General features: G+C 41.3%; 1 protein-coding gene and 1 non-coding gene across 2 annotated transcripts in view; both read left to right on the top strand.

Moving 5' to 3' along the window:
- Positions 1-20288, top strand: part of ND-MLRQ (NADH dehydrogenase (ubiquinone) MLRQ subunit) — a 49334-nt gene that overhangs the window by 19304 nt on the left and 9742 nt on the right. The window lies entirely within an intron of this gene.
- LOC136839872 (U6 spliceosomal RNA) lies at positions 17597-17699 on the top strand. Its single transcript, XR_010853477.1, has one exon. It is a non-coding gene; the product is annotated as a U6 spliceosomal RNA (small nuclear RNA).

The raw sequence follows: 20288 nt of genomic DNA, 5'->3' as shown, positions 1-20288 counted from the left end.
GATAGGTTGTTGATATATAGGGGGTTTGTTTAAGGACATTATGTGGAACTTCTGGGGAAAAAATCTTTGGTCAATGAGCTTAGGTTTTGTGACGTCAGAGCGATTTTCGGCCAAAATTGGCCATTTTCAAAATGCATCTTCTCCTTTGCTTTTAGTTTTTAAGGGATGGGATTTGAACCACGTATAAAACACATATGAACCTTCAATAAAATGCCAGGGATTTTTGATTTTTCAATTCTTCTTCGAGATATGAATTTTTTTCTTTTTTTATGAAATTTTCCCAGAAAAATGACAGAAAAAAAATGAATAAAAATCAGCAACTCAAAATATTAAAAATCCTCGACATTTTATTAATCTACCATGTTTCCCCATGTTATATATAAAATTTCATTTAGATTGGTCCAATACTAAGGGAGGAGATGCATTTTAAAGGCGAAAAACTTATGTTGTGAGAAACGGGGCTTCAAAGTTTTAGTTACATAAAAAAAAGTGAAAGGGCCTTCAAAGACTGTGTTACAATTAATTTTATAGTTTTAATTTTTATTTTTGGGTATTAATTAGTGCATAATGATTATAAATAAGAATATTAATTGATTAGTTATGTGCCAAAGAGACATTATTATAAATTTTAGGTTCCTGGTCGCCCCCTGTCTGATCTTGTTGCAAGGTATTACTCTAGGGTATCATAATTGCCTACATTTTTTTATTAGTCTCTCGAATCCATCCCTTGCCAAATGGATCCTGGGAGTTACTTTACATTCACAATTAGGGATTCGTGATTCAAGTAATTCATCAAGTCTTGCTTCGCTTATTATGATCATTTTATTTTCAGGATCGTCTATAATATCAGCCTCCGAGCTACTGCTCTAAAATATCTTTGCCCTTTAGCAGTGACGAACGAATAAAGAGGCGTTTAGGGGTAGATGTTGTTGGTCTCTGGTCAGCAGAGATCTCTGCCTGTGCCGTTTGCTGGGCGACAGCTCTCTCTCTCTCCTTCGCTCCATTCCCCTCTATATCACTAATTTCTTGAATTCTTTCTTCTACTTCTTGCCTGGACTTTTCCACTTGGCTTTTCTGCATTCTAGAAGCATGAAGTGAACTTTGGACCTTTTAGGCATGGTGAAAAAACAAAAACACCGCAGAAAATACAGAGTTCAGTCAAGGCTAGCGAGCGTGAAAAACGTGACCTTCTAGCTTGGAAGTTTATAGGCAACTCTCGGCCACAGTCGGCGTAATGGCATGACGCGTGCTTTGTCATGGCCAGGAATAACTAAAAAGGTGCCAAGTAGGATATTATTGACATTATACATTTCATTTCAAAGGAAGTTTTCGTAACATATATCGCAAAAACTATACCAGACTAAATCATTTGCACTACTAGTGTTTTATGGGTATATAGTTAGTTACATTTGAGGCCATAACTAGGGAAATAAGGCAAATTTTCGCATAATACTTCGTGGACACATTCTTGAACCCTATATGAAGCCATAGAATTTTTTTCAGCAAGTCAAATTTTTTGAAGATTTTTTGGGTTTTTTAGGCGGCTGATCCCCTTGGGAGTTAGCGCCAAAGCGGAAAAAAAGTTTTTTTAAAAAAATCACAGCACGCTTAGTTTTTAAGATTAAGAGTTCATTTTTTCTCATTTTTTTGTCATTGCCTGAAGTTTAGTATGCAACCATCAGAAATGAAAAAATATCATTATCATATATAAATACTGAAATATATGACAGCAAAAAAAAATTTTATATAATTTTATACAAATCGCGCTGTGAGCAAAACGGTTAAAGCTAACGGGTTATTTTTTTTCTTTGTATTGTACACTAAATTGCGATGATTTTGGTATATAACAAATTGTAAAACGATCAAAGCAACACAGAGAAAATATTATCACAAAATGATGCATGAATTAAGTAATGTGTGGACGTAAAAAATGTTTTTACAAAATTCACCATAAATCGAAATATTGTGCTAGAGACTTCCCGTTTGTTGAAAAATGAAGCTAATTGATTGAATATTACTATACTGTAAGTGTTTTAGCTTACAATTGCAGTTTTCTACCATTTCGGTCGAGTTAAAGTTGACCGAAGGTCGAATTTTTTGTTTATCGTGATTTATATGAAAATATTTCAAAAGTGATAAAAGCTACAACCATGAGTTATTTTCTGTTGTATTCTACATGAAATTGCGCACATTTTCATATATAAAAGTTTATGTAATGACTAATATAAATCGGTGCAAACATTACGACAACGTGACGAAAGAATTTCCGAGATGTTCGGCTGAGTTACCGCGCGGACGTAAGGAAAATGTTTCTTTTAAAAAATTGATCATAAATCGAAATATTGTGCTAGAGACTTCCAATTTATTGCAAAATGAAGGTAAATGATTGAATATTGCTAGAATGTAAGAGTTTTAGCATACAATTGCGTTTTTCGACCATTTCGGTCGAGTTAAAGTTGACCGAAGGTTGAAATTTTGGCAGTTATCGTTATTTATGTGAAAATATTTCAAAACTGATAAAAGCTACAATCATGAGTTATTTTCTGTTGTATTCTACATGAAATTGCGCACATTTTCATATATAAAAGTTTATGTAACAACTAATGTAAAACGATGCGAACATTACGACAACGTGACGAAAGAATTTCTGAGGAGACATCCAGTTTGTTGCAAAATGAAGGTACATGATTGAATATTACTAGAATGTAAGAGTTTTAGCTTATAATTGCGTTTTTTTACCATTTTGGTCGAGTTAAAATTGACCGAAGGTTGAAATTGTGGCAGTTATCGTGATTTATATGAAAATATTTCAAAAGTGATAAAAGCTATAACCATGAGTTATATTCTGTTGTCTTCTACATGAAATTGCGCACATTTCCATATATAAAACTTTATGTAACGATTAATATAAAACGGTGCAAACATTACGGCAACGTGATGAAAGAATTTCTGGCGCGGACATAAGGAAAAAGTTGTTTTAAAAAATTCACCATAAATCGAAATATTGTGCTAGAGACTTCCAAATTGTTGCAAAATGAAGGTAAATGATTGAATATTACTAGAATATAAGAGTGTTAGCTTACAATTGCGTTTTTTTACCATTTCGGTCGAGTCAAAGTTGACCGAAGGTTGAAATTTTGGCAGTTATCGAGATTTATATGAAAATATTTCCAAACTGATAAAAGCTACAACCATGGGTTGTATTTTGTTGTATTTTACATGAAATTGCGCAAATTTTCATATATAAAACTTTATGTAACGGCTAATATAAAACTGCAAAAATTACGACAAAATGACGAAAGAATTTCTGAAATTTTCGGCCGAGTTACCGCACGGACGAAAGGAAAAAGTTTTTTTCAAAAATTCACCATAAATTGAAATATTGTGCTAGAGACTTCCAATTTGTTGCAAAATGAAGGTAAATGATTGAATATTACTAGATTGTAAGAGTTTTAGCTTACAATTGCGTTTTTTTACCATTTCGGTCGAGTCAAAGTTGACTGAAGGTTGAAATTTTTTGTAGTCGACGTACGGTACGTCCACTCGGCACCCAACAAACAATTTTAGTCAACGTATGATACGTCCAGTTGGCGTTTAAGGGTTAAGAAGAAGTATGCTGTGGGACAGATCCCCCGAGCTGGAGTTTGGAACAGACAAACCACCTTCACGTCTTTTTATTTGAAAGATGTCTCACATAAGTCACTGGAGCCTTCTCCTTAGGCCCAGTGGTGGCAGCTCAACAAAGAGTGTGAAAGATATGATCTTTTAGCTCTGTTCGCATATGTTCAGCTCCTTTTCTCCGTAACATCACCTGGGTCCAGTATGTGATGTTTATGGGGTAGGACCGTCTGGCTCCGTTTGAACGTAGAGCTCCCATGTTCCATCACATCTCTTTTTAGAGTGAGTATTATTCTTTTAACAATGTTTGATTTGTGGTGGTTAGTTTTAATTCCCCTGCTTGTTTATGGAGGGATCTTCCTCCCTCCTCTTTATGAGCCTCCGGTCACATGATGATGTGGGTTTGTATCAGTGTCGGAAAAAATGACAAATTCAACAATAATTTGTATTTTTCTTAACATACAAACCCACAACATCATATGAGTTTTTAGTTTCCCCCCTCATGCCTCCCCTCTTTCCCGATCTCTCTCTCATGCATCTTGGGCGAAATATCACGGTTCCCTCTGGCTATTCACAAATTGGAGGATGCTGGTCCTGCGCGCCTCTTTTATAGCTAGTGCTACCTCTAAAAGCAAGTCTACCATAGCCGTCTGCGCATGCGCACCTAAGGATACCTCTTGTCGCATGATGTGGGTTTGTATATTAGGAAAAATACAAATTATTGTTGAATTTGTCATATTTTGGCCACAAAGCATTTATGGGTATTAGTATTAGTATTAGGTATTTAGATGTAAATAGGTATACAAAATAAGAAAACATTCAAATGGGACATGCTTACAAGGTCACTGATTTCCAAAGCAAACTTTCACTGAGTAGAATTCTCATGTGTACAGGAAAAATGAGATAGAAGTAATGACAAGACAAATTGAGCAAATAAATTTTTTTCAAAATAACCAGGGCAACAGTGCACGGTGTTTTAAAGCAGTATTGCAGTCTCTTTTCAAGAGTCACCAGAATTAGTAATACTGACTGGAAGACCACGTGTTAGTTTTACTTTCAAGGAATGAAAGACTACTGGTAGTGGGCATTTGTACAGATTTTACATTATAAAGGAATGAAAGGACAGTGGGATAATGTTGCACAGCTCTAGAATGTAAATGGTGTTTTGCTGCTAAGTCTACTGTATAGTGAACTACCATAACTATAGTTTTTATATGAGTAAATTACCAAGTAATTTCATAGCTATTAGTTCACTTACATGGCAGCTTGAATTCAAAATTTCGCAGGTAACACTTCACACATCTGTGTAGGTGACCAGTTTCACCCACTAGCGGGAATATTAGAAACGACTTTAGCAGATAACTTCAATCTGTTCCTGCCATGCTTGGGTGAACACTGAGTATGGCGGCAGCTGTATTCATTATTTTCCGGATATAATACAGTAAACTCCCTGTATTCGCAGATGTGTACCACACCCTCCTGCTAATAGCTAAAATCTGCGAGTACTTAGAACCCCTCTAAAAACACTTAGAACTGCCTATTTTTGTACATGCAACTTACCCGTCAGATATATACTTAGCTATAGTCTCCGACGTTCCCGACAGAATTTCAAAACTCGCGGCACACGCACAGGTAGGTCAGGTGATCAACCATACCCGCCGCTGGGTGGCGGGAATAGGAACCATTCCTGTTTTCTAATCAGATTTTCTCTGTCGCTGGTTCTGGCAGCATCTGTTGTTGGTTCCTCCTGCTTTGATTTTCGTTTCTCGCTTGCTGAGGATCTGTTTGGCCTGATTTTGGTGACGTATTGGATCTTTGGTTTGGCATACGCTATTGTGGACTGTTTTTTGGATTTGCTTTTGGATTGTTCATTAAGATGTCTGATGTTAATGTTTTGCCTGTGTTCTGTGTGTGTGCTAGGCAAGAGTGTAAGGTGAGGTTGCCGAAAGCTGGGTAGACCCTCACACTGTATGTATGAGGTGTAGGGGAATGATTGTTCTTGGACAATAGGTGCAAGGAGTGTGAGAAATTGTCTGATCAAGAATGGAAGGTTTTGACTTCTTATTTGAAGAAGCTTGAAAAGGATAGAGTTCGGAAGGCTTCCTCCAGAAGCTCGAGTAGGTCTCGCTCTGCTGAGCACGAAGTAGAGATTAACCCAGTAGACTCTCCTAATCCTTTGGTTTCAGCCCCTTCTCCCTTCATCGAACCTGTGGATTCGTCCTCTGAAATGGCTGCGATGAAAGCGGAACTTCTTCAGTATGAAATCGCAACTGCGCATGATGAAGGAAGGTAAGAGTGACAGTGATATGTGCAGTGTCCCCGGTGTAGTGGAGGGGGCGTCTGATCGGCTCCGCATTGCTCCTAGGCCTAAACCTCTTCCAAACTCCCAGGACCAGTGGAGGAGGAATGTCGAAAGCCGCAGGGAGGATGTAGAGCATCCCCAACGATCAGGCGTCCCTTCGGCAGATCCTGTAGTTGCGTCCCAGGCTGCCTTGGATCGCCATAGAAAAGGCATCCTGAAGAAGTGTTTTCGTCGTCTGACGCGTCTTCTCCGAGGCGTGGTTGGAGTTCGGCTGAGGAGTCGCGCCCTCTGAAGAGATCCTGGAAGGCTCCTAGAGTAGAGCTTTTGGACTCGAGCCCTGAGCGCTTCCCGGAGGATTCTCCTATTGTCAGGAAGAGAGCTCAGATCCCCCTCCTCCTCTCCAGCAGGAGTGAAGGATTCGACGAAGAAGATTTTGATCGGCCTCCAGGAGCAGTTATCGGCACTTGTTGGATCTCTTGCTAAGGACACCTCTTCTCGTAGGAAGGATGACTTTCTTCCTGTCAAGAGTTCCAGGAAGCTCTCTTCTTCAACTCGTCGCTCTTCTCCTGCCAAGCTTCCTTCTTCTAGCAAGCTTTCTTCGTCTCGTAGACGCTCTTCGCCGGGCAGGCGCCAGTCTCCCAGCAGGCGCACTTCTTCCAGGCGCTCGTCATTGGAGAGAAGCGCCTCTCCTTCCAGGCGCACTTCGCCTCGCAGTACTTCTCCTTTGGACAGGCGCTCGTCGTCTTCCAAGCTCCCTCCTTCCGGCAGACGCCGCTCCCCTACCAAGCGCCCTCGCTTTAGGGCCTCCTCTCCTGGAAGGCTCTCATCAGTGGACAGGACCCCCTCTCCTGTCAGGCGCCCGTCCGGTGTCAGGCGCCATTCTCCTGGTAGGCGCTCTTCGTTGGACAGGAGTGCTTCTCCTTCCAGGCTCGCTTTGCCTGATAGGCCCTCTTCTTCTCTTAAGCCTTCCTCTCCGCCTGCTGCTTTGGAGGAAGTTTCAGAGGAGGATTCTCCTAAGGACGCTGGAGTTTCGGATTACAAACGGTTGGCTTCGGTTCTGATTCAGGAGTTTGGAGATTCTCTTTGTCATGCTGCCCCTCCTTCTCCGGGATCTTTGTGGGACAGCACCAAGTCAGCTAGACCCTCCTCGTTTTGTCCAAGATGCGCCCCTACGATTTCGATGAGGAAGGCCTTTAAAGGAGTCGGAGAGTGGATGCAATCTAAGAAGGATGCAAGCAAGACGGTTTTCTCTTTCCCTCCTTTGAAACTTTTGGGAAAATCAGGAATGTGGTATGAGACCAAGGAGCCTATGGGGTTGGGGCTCCCCACATCAGTTGACGCAGATTTCTCTAATCTAGTAGACTCCTCCAGGAGACTTTCTCTTTCTTCAGCGAAGGCGACTTGGGGAATGAGCGAAATGGACCATCTCCTCAAGGGTCTTTTTAGAGTTGTGGAGGTATTCAACTTTATGGATTGGTCTCTTGGAGCTTTGGCCAACAGGACTCGGGATCCCGAATTCCTGTGTATGGATGACTTCGTGAGTGTTTTGTCTTGTTTGGACAAAGCAGTGAGGGACGGTTCCGCGGAAGTCGCTGCCTTATTCGGAGCTGGTATTCTCAAGAAGAGGTCAGTGTTCAGCTCTTTCCTCATGAAGTCTGTGTCTCCTCTTCAGAGATCCTCTCTTCTGTTTGCTCCTTTTTCTCCTCACCTTTTTCCTCAAAATTTGGTGAAGGAGATTTCTCGCTCGTTATCTGAAAAGGCGACACAAGATCTTTTGGCCCAGTCATCGAAGAGGATCAGACCTGCCGTCCCTTTCGCCAAGAAGGACAAGGCTCCCTCTCAGGAGCCCTTTCGAGGTGGTCCTTCGTCCAGATCCTCCTTCAGGAGCAAAAGACCCGAGAGAAGAGGAAGGTCTTCCTCTCGTCCGATCAAAAGGACCAAATGAGGAACGAGTACTCCAGACGACAGTGGGTGCCAGACTGTTACAATTCGCCGAGGTCTGGGCACAGAGAGGGGCGGACGACTGGTCCCTCTCCATTCTAAGAAGAGGCTACCTTATCCCCTTCAGGGAAAGTCCTCCTTTAACATCAACTCCCAGGGAGTTATCCGCCAGCTACAGGGATCCCGTCAAGAACCAGGCTCTTTTTCTAGCAGTGGAACAAATGCTAGAAAAGGAAGCAATAGAACCGGTTCAAGATCTCCATTCCCCGGGATTTTACAATCGTCTTTTTCTGGTTCCGAAATCCTCGGGGGGTTGGAGACCGGTTCTGGATGTAAGCGCCCTGAATTTCTTCGTGATCAAGACGAAGTTCAAAATGGAAACTACCTCTTCGGTTCTTGCAGCTCTTCGTCCAGGGGATTGATGGTCTCCTGGACCTGCAGGACGCTTACTTCCACATTCCCATTCATCCCTCGTCAAGAAAATTCCTGAGGTTCGTGATTCGGGGAAAAGTTTTTCAATTCAGGTCCCTGTGCTTTGGTCTTTCGACGGCCCCACAAGTGTTCACGGGCATCTTAAGGAATGTGGCACGCTGGCTTCACTTAGAGGGAGTGAGGATATCAATGTATCTCGACGATTGGCTGATCCGAGCTCAATCAAAGGAAAGTTGTCTGGAGTACTTGTCGATCACCCTAAATCTGACACAGTCCCTTGGACTATTAGTAAATCTTCAGAAATCCCAGGTTGTTCCGCAGCAGAGCATTGTTTACCTGGGGATTCTGATGGATTCTCGGGATTTTCTAGCCTTTCCATCCCAGGAGAGAATAGATCGCTGCATAGAAAAGGTGACAGTCTTTCTAAGGAGAAAACATTGTTCGGCGAGGGAGTGGATGAGTCTGCTGGGGACCATTTCCTCGCTGGAACAGTTCGTCTCCTTGGGAAAACTTCATCTGAGACCGCTTCAGTTCTACCTAAAGGAGAGATGGGACCAGAAGTCTCAGGACTTAGCAACTTTGTTCCAAATTTCGGACAAGATAAAAGAGGATCTCAACTGGTGGTTAGACCCTCGAAAATTATGCAAAGGACTGTCTCTTCAGTTACCGAGCCCTACCCTAGTGTTGTTCTCAGACGCCTCGGAGTCGGGATGGGGGGCAACACTAGGGTCGAGAGAAGTGTCAGGCACCTGGGATGGAGACCAGGTGAACTGGCACATCAACAAGAAAGAGCTGACAGCGGTACATTTGGCTCTCATCAAGTTCGAGTTCCTTGTCTCAGGACAAGTAGTCCAAGTGAACTCAGACAACACTACTGCCCTGGCTTATATAAGGAAACAGGGAGGAACACACTCCTTCTCCCTTTACGAAACGGCAAAAACGTTGCTGTTATGGGCTCAGGAGAGGAAGATCAGACTCCTCACCAGATTTGTACAGGGAGAGAGGAATGTGAGGGCCGACCTTCTCAGCAGGAAGGATCAGGTCCTTCCCACAGAGTGGACTCTCCATTCAGAAGTCTGCGAAAGACTGTGGAACCTGTGGGGAAGGCCGAATATCGACCTATTTGCAACCCACTGGAATGCAAGGCTAGAAAACTACTGCTCTCCGATATCGGACCCGAGAGCGGTTGCAATAGACAGTCTTCTCCTAGATTGGATAGGATTAGACGGGTATGCTTTTCCCCCATTCAAGATCCTGGGAGAAGTGGTAAGGAAGTTTGCGTCGTCGGAAGGCGCGAGACTGACCCTGGTAGCTCCGTTTTGGCCAGCTCAAGATTGGTTCACAGAGGTACTGGAATGGATAGTAGATTTTCCAAGATCGCTTCCACACAGGAACGATCTTCTCAAACAGCCCCACTTCAACAGATTCCACAAGAATCTCCCCGCTCTCAGTCTAACTGCCTTCAGACTATCGAAGGTCTGGTCAGAGCGAAGGGTTTTTCGCACAAAGCTGCGAAGGCTATTGCAAGAGCCAGGAGATCCTCAACCCTTCACGTCTACCAGTCGAAGTGGGAGGTCTTTAGAAGATGGTGCAGGACCAATAAGATATCCTCTTCCAGTACCTCTGTGACAAACATTGCTGATTTCCTTATCTTCCTGAGGGAACATTGCAACCTCGCTGTATCCACAATTAAAGGATACAGGAGTATGTTATCTTCAGTTTTCAGACACAGAGATCTGAATATCTCGGAAAACAGAGACCTTCATGACCTTATAAGGTCTTTTGAAACGTCGAAATTCATGACTTCGAAACCTCCCAGTTGGAATTTAGACATAGTCTTGAAATTCTTAATGTCTAAAAAAATTCGAACCTCCTCATCAAGCTTCCTTCAGGGATCTCACCAGGAAGTCACTTTTCCTCTTTGCCCTTGCCTCAGCTAAGAGAATAAGTGAAATACAAACCTTAGACGGCAAAGTTGGTTTTAAGGAAGGTTCGGCTATATGCTCCTTTAAACCATTCTTCCTAGCTAAGAATGAGAATCCTTCTAAACCGTGGCCAAGAACCTTTGAATTAAAAGGTCTTTCTTCTGTGACGGGACATGAGTTGGAGAGGACTCTATGCCCTGTCAGGAGCCTTAAATTCTACTTAGAAAAGAAGAAATTACTGGGAGGATCGGTTGAAAGTCTTTGGTGCTCTGTCAGGAATCCTTCACGAGCGCTCTCAAAGAATGCGCTGTCCTTTTTTATGAAGGACGTCATCAAGGAAGCGCATATCTCTTGTGAGGATGAGCACTTTAAGCTCCTTAGAGTGAAAGCACACGAAGTGAGAGCCATTGCTACATCCTTGGCTTTTCACAAGACGTTGTCTCTCCAGTCTATTATAGAGGCAACTTATTGGAGGTGTAATTCAACGTTCGCATCTCATTACTTACGAGATATTAGAGTAACGTATGATAAGTGCTTCTCTCTAGGAGCATACGTATTCATGGATTCGGTGCTGGGACAGGAGCTGAATCCAATCCTATTTAGTTTAGTTAATTCAGTTGTTTTTTTTTAAGGCTTGGTGGTGTGTGTTTTTATGGTTGGTTGAAAGAGGGTGATGGAATTATGCTTCCCTTTCAATTCTTATCACTAACAAGGTTAGGATTGGTCAGGTGGTCGGGATTGGTTGTCATGTTCCTTGTATTTTGTATGGACACCTAGCTCTGTCATATAAGAGGATAGCCCCCATTGATACGATTCAGGTGTAGGCTCGGTCATGTAAGTGGGTCAGCCCCTTTGACACGATCCGCTATAGGCTCGGCCATGTTAGTGGGTCATCCCCATTGGCACGATCCAGAAGGGCTGTCAGTCACAGGTCACATCCTCGCTGAAGCTCCTGATGCAAGCAGACTCATAGACAGTATCCATGAAGTCTTCTGCCCAATCAGGTAAGAACCATGGTTTTTTTTGTTTATCCTACAACATATGTTGTTTCCCGTTTTTTTTAGTTATTTTCTGTCTCTTGCCCTCCTCCAAGGGTGCCATTCAGCTAAGTATATATCTGACGGGTAAGTTGCATGTACAAAAATGATATTTTTATGATAAAATAAAGTTTTGTACATACTTACCCGGCAGATATATACGATTGATGGCCCGCCCAGCCTCCCCTCAGGAGACAGGTGGAAGAGAAAATCTGATTAGAAAACGGGAATGGTTCCTATTCCCGCCACCCAGCGGCGGGTATGGTTGATCACCTGACCTACCTGTGCGTGTGCCTTGAGTTTTGAAATTCTGTCGGGAACGCCGGAGACTATAGCTAAGTATATATCTGCCGGGTAAGTATGTACAAAACTTTATTTTATCATAAAAATATAATTTTGATAGTTCAAACACAAAAAAAAAAATTAAAATGCTTACACAGGTATTATCCTACTTATGATGGAGTTAGGTTCCAAAAAACCCATCATTTGTTGGAAAAAACGTATCTCGAATATAGCCCAGCATACACCATACACTGGGGTATTCAGTACCATCTATACATAGATGATAGCCTAGCCTACACTATAAAGTATACTCTGTACATATACGGTATAGTAATTATTAATATCAGCTAATTCTGGAGGTTCATGCAGATTGTCTCCAATTTTATTCATGGTAGAGTTTCATCCATGTTGCTGATGAATGATAATTTATAGTCATTAGTAGCCTGAACATTGTTTTCTCAGCTTCAGCTACAACTTGGAGCTTAAATTTAGTATTATATTTCCTTGCTGATCTTTTATCCATAGCAAATAAGGGTATAATGTAAAAATATGTAAGTCCTATTGTGCTTTGTCATTTGTAACATAACTATGGTAATTGTTTACGGTGAACCCCCCCCCCCCGTATTCGCGGGGGATGCGTCTATTGTAATTTGGTCTCTCTCGCTGCCTGATTGTACGCTGCTGCTTGTGCCCGCGGGAAATTTAAAAATATTTTATAAATATTGTCGTATCGGTATTATTGCTTACCCCATCGCAAAATCGAATTATCGTAACTCGAGCACTACCTGGGTACCTGAGTATTTTAATAGTTTTATCACAAAAAGTGCATTTAGTCATAAAAATGAAATGAAAATACAGTAATTAGTGAATATTTCTCAGTGAAAAATACAGTGAGTGGGCAAATTTTCTGCGAATATTGGGTATATATATTCCATAGAGAAATCCGCGAATCGTGAGAATGCGAATACGGAGGGGGGTGGGACATTTACTGTATCTGGATTTTGGTGGTGTACATATCCACTGGAACGTGTACTAGTAGCCTTCATGAAGTCCCTGCAAGCTTCATGAAGTCTCAGGGTGAGTTTTTTCTTTGTTTTGTTATTATTTAGTTGATTCATCAACAGAATTTTGTCTAAAAGGCTTTTGTATGCATCTAGGCTTGCGAGCCGCTGATGATAACTCTGCCTTAAAAGTAATCCTTGTATGTTACGCCATTTCTTTAGGCTGAAACTTTTGCATTATGTTTTATTTACCGGGGCTAGATTACTTGCAAGCCTTCGGTGTAATTTTGCCTTAAAATTTATTTTCAAATGGTGTTTTCCGAACATGGGCACTCACAAGCCGCCAATATAATTGCTTCAAAAGTAATTCTTGAATGTTTTGGCATTCTTTTAGGCTAGTCCAGGCAAAACTTTTTGCCTAGGCTACTTGCAAGCTGCGGATGTAGTTTTGCCATAAAAAGTAATTCTTGCATCTTATGCAGATTACTTGGAAGCCTTCGGTATAATTTTGTCTTGAAATTAACCCTTAAACGCCGAATGGACGTATTTCACGTCGACAAAAATTGTCTGTTGGGTGCCAAGTGGACGTAAAATACTTCGACTACAAAGAGTTTTTTAAATATTCGCGGAAAAATACTTATAGGCCTCTTTTGTGAAAAATTTTAAATCGCGTCTTGAGGGGTGCTGGGAGTTAACGGATCACGCTGTTGTTTTGTTTACAAGTGTGACCCAGCTGCGCATGCACGAATTTCTTTCTTATCCCAAAAGAAAGCATCAGCTAACCTTGCTGAAAATCTCAGAAATTCTTTAGTCACTTTGTTGTAATTTTTGCACCATTTTCTATTAGCCTTTACATAACGTTTTATATATGAAAATGTGTGCAATTTCATGTAGAATACAAGAAAAAATAACTCATGGTTGTAGCTTTTATCAATTTTGACATATTTTCATATAAATCATGATAAGTGCCAAAATTTCAGCCTTCGGTCGACTTTGACTCGACCAAAATGGTAGAAAAATGCAATTGTAAGCTAAAACTCTTACATTCTAGTAATATTCAATCATTTACCTTCATTTTGCAACAAACGAGAAGTCTCTACCACAATATGTCAATTTATGGTGAATTTTTGAAAAAAAACTTTTTCCTTATGTCCGCCCAAACTCTGCTGAAAATCTCAAATTTTTTAGTCACTTTGTCGTAATTTTTGCACTGTTTTCTATTAGCAGTTACATAAAGTTTTATATATGAAAATGTGTGCAATTTCATGTAGAATACAACACAAAATAACTCTATGGTTGTAGCTTTTATCAATTTTAAAATTTCAACCTTCGGTCAACTTTGACTCGACCGAAATGGTCGAAAAATGCAATTGTAAGCTAAACCTCTTATATTCTAGTAATATTCAATCATTTACCTTCATTTTGCAACAAACAAGAAGTCTCTAGCACAATATTTCGATTTATGGTGAATTTTTGAAGAAACCTTTTCCTTACATCTGACTTAACTGCTGAAAATCTTGTAAGAGCCTGACGCCGTCTCTTCCAAACACGTGTTTGTTCGTGTGTTCGTCGTCCATCAGAGTGGACAAGACAACAAGAGCATCTCGTTTCCTTTCTCTAAAGGAGCGCGATTTCAACCATACAATATTTCCGTCTGTTTCTCCCTAACCATTGTTGTCTTGATGTATGTACAATCACCACTACTTGCATTGCCATGCAAGCATTCTAATCATGTACTCATAATGTTCCAACAAATCTTCTGTATCAAACTGTGTATGTTTCTGTTTGTGAAGACGCCAAACGTCTTGCCACTCTGATGGACGATGAACACACACGTGTTTGGAAGAGACGGCGTCAGGCTCTTACAATCTCATAAATTCTTTAGTCACTGTCGTAATTTTTGCACAGTTTTCTATTAGGCATTACATAAAGTTTTATATATGAAAATGTGTGCAATTTCATGTAGAATACAACAAAAAATAACTCATGGTTGTAGCTTTTATCAGTTTTGAAATATTTTCATATAAATCACGATAAGTGCCAAAATTTCAACCTACGGTCAACTTTGACTTGACCGAAATGGATCGAAAAATGCAATTGTAAGCTAAAACTCTTACATTCTAGTAACATTCAATCATTTACCTTCATTTTGCAACAAATGGGAAGTCTCTAGCACAATATTTCGATTTATGGTGAATTTTTGAAAAAAACTTTTTCCATACCTCCACGCTGTAACTCTGCTGAAAATCTCAGAATTTCTTTAGTCACCTTGTCGTAATTTTCGCATCGTTTTCTATTAGGCGTTACATAAAGTGTTATACATGAAAATGTGTGCAATTTCATGTAGAATATAACAAAAAATAACTCATGGTTGTAGCTTTTATCAGTTCTGAAATATTTTCTTATAAATCACGATAAATAGAAAAAATTTGACCTTCAGTCAACTTTAACTCTACCGAAATGGTAAAAAACTGCAATTGTAAGCTAAAACACTTACAATCTAGTAATATTCAATCAATTACCTTCATTTTGCAACAAATGGGAAGTCTCTTGCACAATATTTCGATTTATGGTGAATTTTTGAAAAAAACTTTTTCACGTCCGTGTGTTACGAATTCATGCATCATTTTGTGATATTTTCTCTGTGTTGCTTTGATCGTTTTACAATTTGTTATATACCAAAATCATCGCAATTTAGTTTACAATACAACAAAAAAAAATAACTCATTAGCTTTAACCGTTTTGCTCACAGCGCGATTTGTATACAATTATATATGAAATTTTTTTTCGCGCTGTCTTATATTCTAATATTTATATATGATAATGATATTTTTCTTCATTTCTGATGGTTGCATACTAAACTTCAGGCAATGACAAAAAAAGGAGCCAAAAATGAACTCTTAATCTTAAAAACTAAGCATGTGATTTTATGAAAAAAAAACTTTTTTTCCACTTCGGTGCTAACTCCCGAATGCCGCCGGCATACGGCAGACACTTTTGTAAATAGAGGCTCGGCGTTTAAGGGTTAATTTTTAAAAGGTGATTTCCGGGGATAGGCACTCGCAAGCCGCCAATATAATTGCTTTAAAGGTAATTCTTGAATGTTTCATAATTTTTTAGGCTAATCCAGGCAAAACTATTTTTGCCTAGGCTACTTGCAAGCTGCCGATGTAGTTTTGCCCTGAAAAGTAGTTCTTGCATCTTACGCCATTCCTTTAGTCCAAACTTTACATCGATGGGGTTTACAGGGCGTAGACTATTCGCAAGCCATCGTTGTATAATTGCCATAATAGTAATTCTTGAATGTTTCGTCATTTCTTTAGACCAAAGATTTGCCTTTTATGTTTACCAAACCTAGTATACTTGCCAGCTGTCTGTAAACAATATTATCTTAACCCTCGCATTTTCCTTTGCAGAGAATTGAAAGTGTAAGGGCAGAAAGTAGTAAGGAGAGAAGGGTGCTTAATACGCAGCTTCTAGATTATATAGCAAGCTTCCTCTTGAGCTGAGGCAGTTTGAGGATTTGAAGTTTCAGAAAAAAAAAGGAACTTTAAACTTTTTTGTTTATCAATGCTGTGGTATGGAATATCAAAGTGAATATGAACATGCAGTGTGATGATGCACGCTCAGGGCAATACATATGATGAATAAACTTTTAATTTGTTAATGGAGGCCCTGCGAGCACTTTGGAAGTGGTGTGGGACCTAGATAAGTGTCAACATGTAACAAGTAATATTCAATACTTTATCACTGGCCAAGAATCGGTCCCAGTACTATATTTGCTTTGGCAGTGTATTGTGTAGAGTACTCGCTTCAGCAGTACATTTACTAAGTTGTAACATTTTCTGAGAAGCTTCTCATGTCTCCTGTGCAAGGATGATACGCATCTAGGTTGATGTGCAGATCATGAATGTTCCACACTTCTAGTACCCAGAAGCACCCACTAGCCTGATGCCAGCTCATGCTACGAGCACTAGATGGTGCCCAGTGGCACCATCTACCATTTGGCGCCAAATCGTGCTCTGAGCAGCCAAAAGCGCCAGAGCTCCCACGGGCGGTCCTGCCATCTGGCACCAACTTGTGCTCTGTGCAGCCAGGCGCCCCAAAGCAGCCATAAGCACCCAAACGCCCAAGTGCGCTCAAATGTAGCAGACAGCCAGGCATACTCTTTTTCTCTCCTGCTAGCCCTATGTGTTTATCTACTTGCGTCTGCGCCTGGCTCCCTAGCTTCCTTCCCATACCATTACCAGCCTTGTGTCTGGGTGAACAGAAAATTAACCTTGCAAAGTGAGTGTTGTGCAGTGGAGGTAGTTATCCGGCCCGCCGGTTCTCCTAGACCTTAAGTCACTGTCATACTCCTTTTCACTTGGGAGAAGTCATACTGAATGTCCAAGGGAGGCTGGTGGGATTTATCCCAGGTAATTGTCCCCTCGGTCGAATCTGTTGCATATTCCTAGGTATCGACAGATATTCACTGAAAAGGCGTCTTCATGGAGGTTTAGTAGAGTAGGCTGCTATCCGGCCCATCAGATATCCTAGACCTAAAGTCCCTGTCATACTTCCCTCCTCCTGGGAGAAGACATACTGGTGGTCCAAGGGAGTCCGAGGGGATTTCCCCCTGGGTAGTTGCCCCTCGGTCGAACCTGTTGCATATTCCCAGGTGTCGACAGACAGCCACTGAAAAGGCTTCTTCATGGAGGTGTAGTAGAAGAGGCGGCTATCTGGCCCATTGGATATCCTAGACCTAAAGTCCCTGTCTTATACTCCCCTTCTCCTTGGAGGAGACATACTGGTGGTCCAAGAGAGTCTGAGGGGGTTTGCTCCCAGGTAGTTGTCCCTCAGTCGATCCTGTAATCCAGGTATCGACAGACAGCCACTGAAAGGCTTCTTGATGAAAGCGTAGTGTTTCAGTGCATTGTGTGAGCATCACTTGAAACGGTCGTCTTCCAGAGCACCGGTCTTCAGCCTGCTAGGCTGATGCCTCTTTTTTGGTGTCAAGTGTTTGTCCAGTGTTCCCTGGAGCTCCCAGTGGCCCCCTCCAGGTGCCCAGTGTCTGAAGTACTTGCTTCAGCAGTACATATTCTAATTAGAATGATGTAGAAAAATTAGCATGGCCCCTGCACAAGCATGGCATGCAATTTGTGAAGCCTTCCACAATTTTCACTTGGCATCCAGGGTTTTTTCATTAGAAAACACTGTTGCTCTTTCTAGGGCACTAGTTCCTGATGGAATGCCTGGCTCCAGCTTCCAAGTAGTCGGCACCAGTCCCCTTTGCCAGGCGGCGCCTTCTCTCGCTCAATACTCAGTGTCCACTCATGAGCTTGTTTTTCTCTGTTTAAGGCTTGTGGCTGGCCTGTGGACGACTATGTCTTACCACAGAATTTTGTGGTCTATACGAGGTATCGCCGAGCCTGTGGGATTTCCAAGTGTCTGCATGGCTATCAAGCCTGCAGAGTCGGCAGTTGGTTTGCAATGTCCATGACGCTGCACAGTGCTTTACAAGATCACTTGGTTGTCTACAGTGGAGATGAACCAGAAGGCTTGTCTTCCAAGATAGGGTTTTCTCTGTTCAGGGATCTTTGCTTTGTCCTCTCTGCAGCATTTTATGTCTTCTCACCAGTCCTCTCTCCTCTTCGTTTGACCTCTTTTTCTGGACTTCAGTCTTGACTTGGAATGACTGTCGTGACCAAAGTACTTTGGTTACAACTGGTACAGGGTAACACAGTTGGACACCACCTTTTTTACCATAGCCCCAGATTAAAGTCAGACCTGTAATGGTGTCTGTACAGGTAGTGCTTGAGTTACGATGGGGTTAGGTTCCAAAAAACCCATCGTTTGTTGAAATAATCGTAAGTCGAATATAGCCTAGCCTACACAAGGGTAATCAGTACCATGTATACATATATGCTAGCCTAGCCTACACTACACAGTATACTCTATACATATACAGTATAGTAATTATTAATGTCAGCTAATTCTGCAGGTTCAATGCAGATTGACTTATGATAATTCAGTATAAAGGGAAATTGAATAAAACTAACCAGAGTTAGGATAGCGTACAGTATGGTAATCAGATAACGTAAACAGTAGCTAGCCTACGGTATATTCTATACATATATGGTAGAGTGGTAATTATTAATACCAGCTAATTCTGCAGATTCAATGCAGATTGACTTATGATAATTCAGTATAAAAAGAAATTGAATAACAAGAAAAAGAATCAGACTGTACTGTAAGGGGTACTCACCAAGATTTGGTCCGTCGTCGGCCGCACACGTAATTCACGTGAACGGTGTCAGGCTGTTCATGGCTACGGATAACTAAAAATCGGAAGAGGAGGAGGATGATAAAGCTTCAGGATCATCAACTCGCTCCTCTTCAGATAGTATTTCTTCTGTTAGTTCAGGTGTTTCAAAATTAAGAGATGAAGGGGATCGAGGCTCAAATGTCGGGAAGGGTGCGGGTGGGGGTAGGGGAGGCAGAAGGCGATGCCACTGGAGTTGTTCTCTTAAAGAAGTGTTCCATTGTCGGTTGCATAGTGCGTTTTTTCGTTCTTCATAAATGACTTGGTAACATGCAACAGTGTCTTGATGTGCTCTTTTAACTTTAGCAAACCGTTCCATGTTCCCATCCATTTCACTCAAAAGTTTCAGTCCATGTTCAAATGAGGCAAAAACCTCTGCTAGTGCTCTTGTCGTAAACTTTCGCTCTGGCTCTTCTTCAATTTCTTCTTCCTCGTCTGCTCTTTTTCTCTCTTCTGCAAGCGCAATTAAATCTTCTGCCGTAAGCTCTACATCTTGCTCATCTAAAAGATCTTGGATGTCTTCTTCATCAATTTCTAAATCTAAACTTCTCCCAAGTGTCACAATCTTTTTATTAATTTCACAACTTCTTTATCTTTATTGAAACCTTTGAATGAGTTCACATACACTTGTAGCAGATTTTTCCAAACCCCATTTATACATTCTTTCTTTACCTCCTTCCAAGCCTTTCCAATGTTCATAATGGAGTTTAGAACATTGAATTCCTTCCAGAAAGTCCTGAGATCTTTCTCCTCATTATCCGTAGCCTGAACAGCCTGAGCAAACGTGTTCCGAAGATAATAGGCCTTGAACGTAGCGACAGCGCCCTGATCCATGGGTTGTATGAGAGAAGTTGTGTTTGGTGGCAGAAACACAACTTTTACGTTCTCATTAATATCTCCGATGTTCTGAGGGTGGCCGGGAGCATTGTCTAGAATCAGCAGAATTTTGAAGGGGATTTTGTTTTCCTACAATAATCTTTCACTTCTGGAATAAAGCACCGCACAAACCAGTCTTGAACAGCATTGCAGTCATCCATGCTTTCTTATTATGACGGTAATGCACAGGAAGCGTATGCTTGTCGATTCTCTTTAATGCCCTTGGATTTTCGGAGTGATAAATCTTGAGTGGCTTAAGTTTATACCCAGCCACATTTCCCCCAATCAGAAGAGTCAGTCGATCTTTGTATGCCTTAAACCCAGGCATCATTGTTGCTTCTTTATGGATGTAGGACCGTTGAGGCATACGCTTCCAATACAGTCCTGTTTCGTCGACATTAAAGATCTGCTCCGGCAAGTACCCTTCATCAATGACGATCTTTTGCAGAATATCCTTGAATTTAGCGGCTCCTTCGGCGTCAGCGCTTGCTGCTTCACCGCTAATTTTCACACTATGAAAATTATGACGGTTCTTGAAACGATGAAACCATCCAGCACTTGCTACAAAAC

This window comes from Macrobrachium rosenbergii, chromosome 6 (assembly GCF_040412425.1).
Source record: "Macrobrachium rosenbergii isolate ZJJX-2024 chromosome 6, ASM4041242v1, whole genome shotgun sequence".
Taxonomy (NCBI): domain Eukaryota; kingdom Metazoa; phylum Arthropoda; class Malacostraca; order Decapoda; family Palaemonidae; genus Macrobrachium; species Macrobrachium rosenbergii.
Note: the sequence above shows the minus strand (reverse complement) of the source record. Positions and strands in the feature narration are given on the sequence as shown.